This window comes from Buteo buteo, chromosome 24 (genome assembly GCF_964188355.1).
Source record: "Buteo buteo chromosome 24, bButBut1.hap1.1, whole genome shotgun sequence".
Taxonomy (NCBI): Eukaryota; Metazoa; Chordata; class Aves; order Accipitriformes; family Accipitridae; genus Buteo; species Buteo buteo.
Window position 1 is genome coordinate 167,866 of NC_134194.1, and position 10,154 is coordinate 178,019.

The following is a 10,154-nucleotide window of genomic DNA, read 5'->3' on the forward strand; positions in this document are numbered from 1 at the left end:
ATCCCCCCCATGCTCCTGAAAGATATGCCATCCTGGCACATGCTTGTAGGCAGGGGCCCAAACTATCCATAGGCCCTATAAAACCTTGGAGAATGGTAATTCTCCCTTTCCAAAATAACTTGGATACACTGTGCCACACTCCTGTGTTTACACAGGAGGTCCTCTTGTCTCTTTCTAAGTTTCAAACTTACTCATAGCATCTTCACCTTGCTGAAGGCTGGCAGCCAGCAGTACCGATCAAGGCACAAGTGTCGGGAACAGCCAGGATATAGGACTCTCCCTCAGATGATGCTGTAGACTCCAAAAATAAAAATCCTAAGCAATTTAAGATCTGGTAGTGTTTCAAGACATGTAACAGAACAAACTATTGGACAGACTCAGCATGTTAAGACATCTGGACCCTTAACAGCACATGTCACACTTTTATGTAGGTGCATAGTCTAGATTCATTGCTTTGTAGAGCGTTTCCTGCAAACGAACTGTCTATGGATTGTAAAATCACAGAGCAGAGTTCAACCAGTGATTTAAATGCATACTTCCAACAGACAAAGGAGTGAGGGATGTGGGTGGAATGCGGTATCCCTGTGACTTAGCAAATCAGTGACTTTAGCAAAAGGGATAGAATCAAGGGATACAAGACGGGGGAGAACCAGGTATGGGTTGGGACAGCAAGAGGAAGTAAAGATTTCCTCTTGTCATGGAAGAAAAAACAATAGCGATCATGCCTAATATGTTTCTAGGGCTCCACAAAATGTTTGCCTTCCAAATACAAACACTGTACCATTTTGAAAGTGCTCCCATTGCATATGGTCTGTCTAATGGGGCAGGAGGTATGGACTGTGTAATAAGCCATCTACAAATGCCTGGGAAATTGGTGATTCTTAGAAACCATGTGCATGCTCCTGTGCTATGATCAGGTGGCTGCTGTTCGGCCTAAACTGCCTCACCTAATTTTCCATGGAGTAGAGCAAGATAGACAGGCTGTAAATACGTTAAGACAGAAAATGAGCCCCAGATAAAGCCATTCTGCATGCCTTACGTAACTATGATCTGGAAGTCCTCTGCCCACCTGTGTCAGTTCTTGGTGGCTTCCCACTGCTTCTGGCAACAAGTGTGTGTGAGTGAAAAATAAGGGAAGAATGCTTAGCAGCCTTCCAGAGGCATTTTCTGTAAGAAAAGGGTGAACACCTGTGCAGCAAAGCAAGGTGCAAGAGGCCTACCAGGATTCTTCTGGAGGACAAAGAGAGCCAAGTGTTTCTGGCAGCAGCGTAACCTCATTCACACTGATGTTGGCCACAATCGCTGGCACAAAGAGCCTCTCTTACAATTTACTTTTTTTTTAAACCAGGCTTTGTTTATGAAAAAAACTAATCTGAATAGGAGACTATTCACTCTGAGCTATTTATTGGAACCTTGAGACCAGAGGGAAAGTCTGCAACAAGGAAGACTTACCTGTGGAGGAAGAGGACCAGGTTAGAGAACACTTAAACTGGACATACCTACAGCCTGATGGGCTGCACCTGTGAGTACTGAGGGAGCTGGCTGATGTCACTGTGAGGCCAGTCTTGATTATCTTTCAAAGGTCATGGCAATCAGGAGAGGTTTCTGAAGAATGGAAGAGAGCAAACATCACTTCTATTTTCAAGAAGGAAGAGCTGAAAAGCTACAGGCAAGTCAGCTTCACCTCAGTCCCCGAAAAAGCGATGGTGACAATCCTCTTGGAAAGCATTTTCAATCACATGAAGGAACAGAAGGTAACTGGGAGTTGTCTGTGTGGATTTATGAAGGGGAAATGATACTGAACCAACCTGCTAGCCTTTTCATAATGAGGTAACTAGCTTGATGGCTGAGGGGAGAGCAGTTGATGTTGTTTACCTTGACTTCAGTAAGGTAACCTCTTCATTAATAACCTAGGCTGCACCCTCAGCAAGTTTACAGATGATACAAAACTAGGAGAAAGGGCTGATACACCAGATGGTTGTGCTGCTATTCAGAGGGACCTCTTTCTTCCTCTTACTTATCTTACATGTTTTTAATGAGAGTCCACCACCTATCACTATGTCTGGCAGTTAACTTGAGTAAGAACTATACTTTGGCTTTTCTTTATTATATTTTTAATTGGCAGATATAACACTTTTTCTTCCAGTTTGCTTTCATGAGTGCTAATATACACATTGCTGCAATCACCTGGATGAACAACAGCTATGTTGAAACCACCCTGCACTAGAATAGGTACTCTGCTCTTACTATGTCCTTGGTTATAAATCTGTCCTTCCAGAGGCCTTGCTGTCATCCTCAGTGATTGTCAGAAGCTCAATAGGCTACAGCCTTTTTCCTCCCCTGGTTTTAATATACTTTGGTTTATTCCTAATTGTAGTTTATAACTGTGTAAATCCCCTGCATTTCTTGTATACAATTTTCTGCTTAAGGGGATAGCATTCTTTTTCTCCACCTAGTCCTCAAATGTCCATCTGCCTCCTTTCCTTTAAAAACACAAGACTAGAGAGTGCTGGGGGAGCAGGAGCAGGTAGAGAGAGAAAGAGAGAACCCTCCTTAGGAAGCAAGCTGTAGTGAAACGAAGCTTGCATTTCCTGTGAGTGTCAGTGCTGCTTCTGGCTCAGTATCCATGGAAACCTGATTTCCCATCCTGCTGCAGGAATTCATTGAAGATCCCAACCCACCTGCTCAGGGAATCACTATGATATTAATTCACATCAGGCTATCAGGCTCAGTTTACTACCTCAGATACTCTTTTCATTACTTTTTATCAGAACAAAAGATTGAATTAGCTTTCACCAACTTGACAAAAAAAGGCCACCTAAATCTGCCTCCTCAAAACTAGGGCACAGCACATAGAGGCTACATCTTGGAAAACAGTGATTTCAAATGGAGCTTGGCCAAAACGTCAACAACAGGAGACAGCACACAGTTGGAAGTGCTCTATGCAAATCTCCTTTCCTGTGTCATATACTCAGCCCTGTTTTTCACCAATGCCACCAGCTGCATTATCTTGGGGGCTGGAAATCACTGTCCACCTGTCAGTATCAGAACATACCTTCCTCTTCCACAGTTCATTCTGTCCTAGGATATAGCATGCAAAGCTTCACAGAGAATAAGCCAAAAGGGACTTTTGCTAGGGAATATTGTTTCCAGACTTCTCTTTGAAGGCTTTTCATTAATTACAAACATAAGCATGTCAAGTTCCCACAGGGTCTGCTCCTGGATAACCCATCTCTGGATATCTACCTTTGAACTTTCTTTCCTCTTGCTTTTATTTCCTGCTTAATTCCCTAGTTGCTGTCCCCATTCACTTTATTTCTCCCTGACCTCCAAATCATCTTATCTACTCTGCGTCTTTTCTGCTTGGATATTGATTTTCTCCATTTTCATCTTTCTGATACTTTGTATTTAGCAGCTGGTCCTTTTGTAACCATGACAACCAGATCATGATGTCAGCAAAGGGTCTCACTACTATCTGAGGAGCTGGATCTCATTAAATGCCAGGGATGCTGCTTGAGCTGATATTTAGTGTCCTGTACCCAGGGGAGGATTTGTGTTTGGAGTCTTCTATATTTTGTCTGTGAGCCAGGAAAGGCCATTTTCTTATGTTAGCTGGTATCCTTCAGACAATTGTCCTTCTCCACCTCTAGTTTGTGCTATTGAGATATAGTTCCTCCCACAGAAGTGGACTGTTCAAGGAGCATTATTGCAGGAAAGATGGCAGGGATGTTATCATGGACTGACCATACAGTCCTTGGGTTAGATCCAAGAAGTTGTACTGTGTTGCTCTGTTACATCTCAAACACCAACACTTTATGAGAAGAAACTGATTGGTCTCAAGATGCAATCCCAGGTGCTGCAAAAGCTGCATATGCTTGCTACAGAACAGTTTTTGATTCATGGAAAAAGCTAAGCAGCACTGTTTTCTCTGACTGGTAAATACAGTAAGGGGAAAAGTGAAAGTAACATTTTGAACTGACTTAGTGGCAACTCAAGACACATTAGACAAATACATAGGAGGATGAAGAAATACCATAGACCAGTAAAAGACTGTACTGGAGTACAAGGACACCAGTATTCTTAAGGGAAATAATTTTCACTTCTAGCTGGATTTACAAATTACACGTGTCATGTTGTTACTCACCACCAAGACCGAGAACCCCATCCGTGATTAATCACTCCTCAGTCTCAGGCTGCAATTTCCCAGCATCAGACTCTTTAGGCATCTAGGTGTTCAAATGCTGTCAGAGATAAGAATTAGCCAAATGTAGACTTTCAGGGAGAAAAGACATTTGTAGGCAAGCACCTACTTCCCACCGATAGCAAAGCTAGACCTCCCTCCTCTGTGTTCCTCTTCTCCCACTGTAAAAACACCAACTCACTCGTACTTCCTTCCTCTTTCTCCTCACATCAATAAAGGCCATCAGGTGCTATGAATCTGAAGTCCTGGGATAAAGGAACACCTCAGTGGGAACACCTCAGTGAAACACCTGCTTTATGTTCAGCTGCAGTAAGAATACCAGTTGTTTTACTCTAAGTGCAGACAGAAACCATAACAAAAATAATACAAATTCATTATACAATCTTGTCTGTCTTTCTTCACTCAGTTCAGGCTACTTAGACTTCAAAAAGGAGCTTAAAAAAAGAAGGTGAAGCTAGTAAATACAATTTTATGTGAGCTTAGAATGAAAGGGCAAACACGATGAAGCAAAGAGGCAGCAAGTCTAGAACAAATAAGCAAAAGTATTGTGTAGTAATACACAATGGAACTCAATGCTGGATGATGCTGTATGGGCCATAAATATGAACAATTACAAAATAGACTACATAAACTAATGAAGGATAGATCTGTTGGTGGCTATTAAACATAATGTCAAGAAGCAGCCACTGGCTCAGGAATCACCTAATGGTATATTGGACAGTGGGGGGCAGGAGAAAGAAAAATCACTCTGTGCTTGCTTTGTTTGTTATATATTATCAGCACCCACTATTGGAAACACATAGCCAAGAATTAGATGTGTTAAGGAGACCTGATCTGTCAGTTTTTCCAAAGGCAAAGCTCAATAAAGTACAGAAAAATTCTCAAGAAGTTCAAAACTCTTGCTTTTACAAAAGGAGCAATTAAGATTCAACAAAACTATTAAAAAAAAAAAAGGGGGGGGGCTAAATATATAATTTCTCAGAATATAAGAGTAGGAACACCATGCAACAAAAAGGAAATACATTTTTGCACAGTACCTAACCCATGGAACTGTCTTGAAATACCATGGAGACATACATTCAGCAGATGCAGAAAACACTGAGCACTATGTCTGGTTAACATGTTTCAACCTGGATTTATTCTAAAGAGAGACTCTTCCCTCTCCCACCACCACTGCTCCCTCATAGCATAATCCAAATTAAATCTTGGCAACTAGTAAAGAGAAGCACCATTAACCAAGTCAAGGCAGTTAACGTTACTTGCAATCATCTACTTCTGAATCACTCAGCACCATCAGGGATATGAACCTGGGTTGGCTAGACCACATATCTGATGTAATTCAGGAGTTGTCCCCTGCATTTTTTGGGGGAAGGGTTTAAAGTTTGCCATAGGAACAACAGGAAGTGCAAATTCTGTGTATTTCAGATCAAAGGGTAACTTAATCACTCATTTATATGAGGGCCTAGAGAAGAAGGAAAAAAGACAATCCTGTTCCATTATGACAGAGATTTCAAACCAATATCTTCAAATCTGAAATGCAAATGAGAAACTCTTATTGCTACTACATACTACACATAGCATTCTGTTTGGCTTGTTTCCCACAAGCAGTTACAGTTCTTGTACATAAATTAGGTATTGCCAACCCCCCTCATTTCTACATTCATTTGCCTTTCTTTGCTGTCCTTCAGAAAACAAAATTTAGTGTTTCTCAAAAAGGTATGCGCTAGTTCAATTTCAGGTGCTCTTCAGGTGCTCTATTTACATGTATTTATCTAGTAGGTCAGATAATGTTACCAGTGAAGTTCCTTCTGGCCTTCAGATCTTTTATAAACAATCTTCATGCTTCAACCTGCCTCCTCCTGGTTTGCCTCTTTAGGCTTTCATTGTTTGCTTCTCTACAACCTTTTAGCAGCTTCCACTGCTAGCCAGACATAGTGGTCAATAATTTGCTTTTGCTTGGAAGTGTTTTGGTGTAGCAAGGTGTAATGTAGCAGTTCTATGAAAGATATTTAAGATTTTCTCTGTATCACTGCAGACAGCTTCCCCCACCCCAGCTTGTTTTTCTCTATATTTGCAATGTTGTAAGTGAAAATGGCATTTGCTATACCAAAGGGAGCAATATCTGAAAAGGGACAGGAGAACCAATGATTCCTCAGCCACTAATCTAGCAGCTAAAACCTAAGTCTCAATGTTGTTAATTCTCATTTTTTTTCCTCACTTTAGCAAATGAAATGTTATTTTGGCAGGCATTTCTTCATCTCATATTCATCCTCCTTTTCTGAAGGATCAAACACCTACTCTTTTCAGTATTTTGCATGGGTTTCAAAAAGAACCTTTGGGAAAGAATCTTGGAACCCAAGATGATTCAGAATCTCCCAAAAGCAGCAAGAAGAGTGCTACCAATTTTCTTCTTCTTGTAAACAGGTTTTCTCCACTACAGAAGTGCACAAAAGTCACTGATGTGAGAAAAATCACATTTTTCCAGTCTATGAAGCACAATATCTCTGTTTCTGCTTTTATGGCTTTCCTGAAGGGAAATCAGAGTTTAATGCATTGGAGAGGGGGAAGGAGAGGAGAACATGGGGAATTATTTTCTGGGAATAGAAGTTTCTGCTAACGCAGGGAATGGTGCAACCCTTTAGACAAGGAAATCCAGAACATGTCAGCTCTGGTTTCTTATAATAGTTTTGTTAGGGATAATACCAGTAATCCAATTAAGCTTGTCAAATTTGGAATAGGTCCTCAGATTTCCTTTATAAATAAGGCTAAAATACGATGAGTGTTTCAGAATGTATGTACTAGTATTTTCCTTCCTTCATTAAACTGAAAAGTTTACTCCAATACACCCTTTCACAAAATGAACTGTGATTGTAAACAACAACAACAACAACAAACGAACAAACACCACCCCCACCCCACCACCCCCACCCCAGAAAAATCAGCAGCTTCCATTTCAGCTTTCTGGTGGAGAAAAATATTTAAACTACAGGGTTTAGAAGATATAGAGGTGCATCAATACTCATCAACTAAAACTGTGGAAATACAGCACATTTCTCCCCCCTACTACAGCGAAGCAGTCAGGCCCCTGCCTTGCCCTTTCAGTTCCTTCTATACTGCTGTTATTTTTAGTTTAGCAAAGTTTTGTCTAGTGAAGATTCAGCTGATCTATATAAAAGAGAACAATGGAGTACAAGAATACAATTAACAAAAACAATGCCACAAGTTCATGGGCAACAGAAACATTTTCCTGTCTTCCAGGAAGATTTAAAAATACCTTTAGCAATGGTTTAATACATTTAATTACGTGAGACATTTAACTGACATTTATTTTCCATTTTTTTCTTGCGCATCTTTAAAATATACCTGTCCTTGCATATTTGCACTTGGCAATGTAAACACTTGGTCAGCTCTAGCTCACTTCTCAGATCCAAAAACCAGGTAACTACTTTCAAGCACAGCTGCTTTGAGTTAGATTTGAACCTGCAGCAGTACTAAATGTTATTGCTAGTTTCCAGAGGCAATCAGTACCTTCTGATTCTAGCATAGTCTAAATTCTCCAGATATTTTATTTTATAAAAAATTAACTTACTAAATATTCCCAAAAGCTGTTTCTTGCTAATCAGATATGCTTCACTTTACATTCAGTATAGCTGAATGAAATTAATTCTAAGGGATTAGCATATAAGCTTTCATATAAGCTTTCTTGTCTCTTCCGAAAGCAACATATTACTCTTGGATAGCACATGACTTTTATATTCATCTGTTAACTGCTTTGGGTAACCTTCAGAGAAGAACAGATGCAACATCTGTCTCCAATATATAATAATGTGGCTATTGTTGCCTACTGCTAAGTTTTTAAGATGTACAGAAAAAGTTCATATCCATACTTCTCAGTAACTTAGAGAATTTCTTATATTACCCAGTGCTTTATTAGATTGATATAATCTTGCAGTTAAAAAATGGACATATTCTCTGTTTCATATTATATACACAAATCACAGTATGGACAAGTGGATTGATTATATTTGCCCTGGGAATTCCAAATTAATTTTGTTGTTGACACACACTCAAAACACCAAATAAACAGACTTATTTTCTTAGTAGAAAGAGATTATTGTATTTATTTATATTCAAAGACCTAGAGCCTACACCTAGAGTCACTGTAAAAAGAAAATTAGATTTGAACACTTTTATGCTGCAAGAAAAATATAAAATAAAGACCTAATTACTAACAAAAAAGGGCCATTTTCCCAGTATGCAGGAAAAGAGATGGGGAAAATAAATTCTTCTTTCTCTTACCTTTGGGTCTTGTTCAAGCTTACATTTGACATCAGAGTTTCCCTGTTTTCCAGTAAGCCATACATAAATATAAACAGAGCAGGTTTGCACTTTTTTCAAGTCCTACATGGCAAGTTACCTGGAAAAAAAGTAACTAGAAGGTCTCTTGTATCAATGTATATTCTTCCTTTGACTCAGCTTCAGTTCTTCCACAATTAAAGCACCAAGCCAAAACCAGACAATCCAGAGACCCAGACATCAAAGCAACAATGAAATTCTAGCTATGCAGCTTGGAAGTTTAATTTCTGACTGAAGCTAGATTTGGGTTTTTTTTTGTAAATAAGCCCCAGGTAATCTTGTCCTTGTCCACGGCAATTGCAAAGCTGGTGAAAGGAAGATTCAAGGCACTTCGCCATTATGGAATAATCTGCTACAGTAGTCTTTTTCATGCTTTTGATGAGCAAGTTGGTGTCGTCTGAGGCAAGAATCATTCATAGCATATTACACTGTAGCTGTATCTACACCGTATCAAAACTATCTCGAATGCTTGCCCTGAGATTTCCCACTCACCTTAGTTAACACTGTGCTATTTCTGGTTCCTAGGTGGCCATGGGATAGAAAACATTATTCTGCTCTGTCCAATAAATAGTCTTCAGGAAACAGCCATTCTGCTCTTACTGGTGGTGACCTCACAATTTTACTGCACTTGCTCTTGCTTGATACCTTTGACACCATCCCCCAGAATATTCTTGCAGCTAAATTGGAGAGATATGGTTTTGATGGATGGACTATTCAATGGATAAGGAACTGGCTAGATGGCCGTGTCCAAAGAGTTACAGTCAACGGCTCTATGCCCAAATGGAGATCGTTAACAACCAGTGCCCCTCAGGGGTCCATACTGGGACAGGTACTCTTCAGTTTCTTTATTAATAACATAGACAGCGGAATCAAGCGCGCCCTCAGCAAGTCTGCAGATGACACCAAGCTGAGTTGTGTCTAGCAGTTGATATGCTGGAGGGAAGGGATGCCATCTAGCAGGACCTTGACATGCCTAAGGAGTGGGCCCACATGAACCTCATGATGTTCAACAAGGCCAAATGCAAGGTCCCACACCTGGGTTGGGACAACCCCTAATATCAATACAGGCCAGGAAGAGAACAGATTGAGAGCAGTCCTGCGGAAAAGGACTTGGGGATACTGGTAGATGAAAAATGAGATATGAACAGCAATGTGCACCTGCAGCCCAGAAAGCCATATTGTATCCTGGGCTGCATAAAAAGAAGCGTGGCCAGCAGGTCGAGAGAGGTGATTCTTACCCTCTGCTCTACCCCACCTGGCATCCTGCATCCAGCTCTGGAGCACCCAGGACAAGACAGACATGGACCTGTTGGAGCAGGTCTAGAGGAGGGCCATGAAAACGATGAGAGGGCTCTCTCCTATGGCACCTCTCCTACGAAGAAAGGCTGAGACAGTTGGGGTTGTTCAGCTTGGAGAAGAGAAGGCTCTGGGGAGACCTTACTGTGGCCTTTCAATATAAAAAGGGGGATCATAAGAAAGACAGAGAAAGACTTTTCACCAGGGCCTGTAGTGACAGGACAAGGGGCAGCGGTTTTAAACTGAAAGAGGGTAGGTTTAGACTGGACATAAGGAAGAAAGTTTTTACGATGAGGATGGT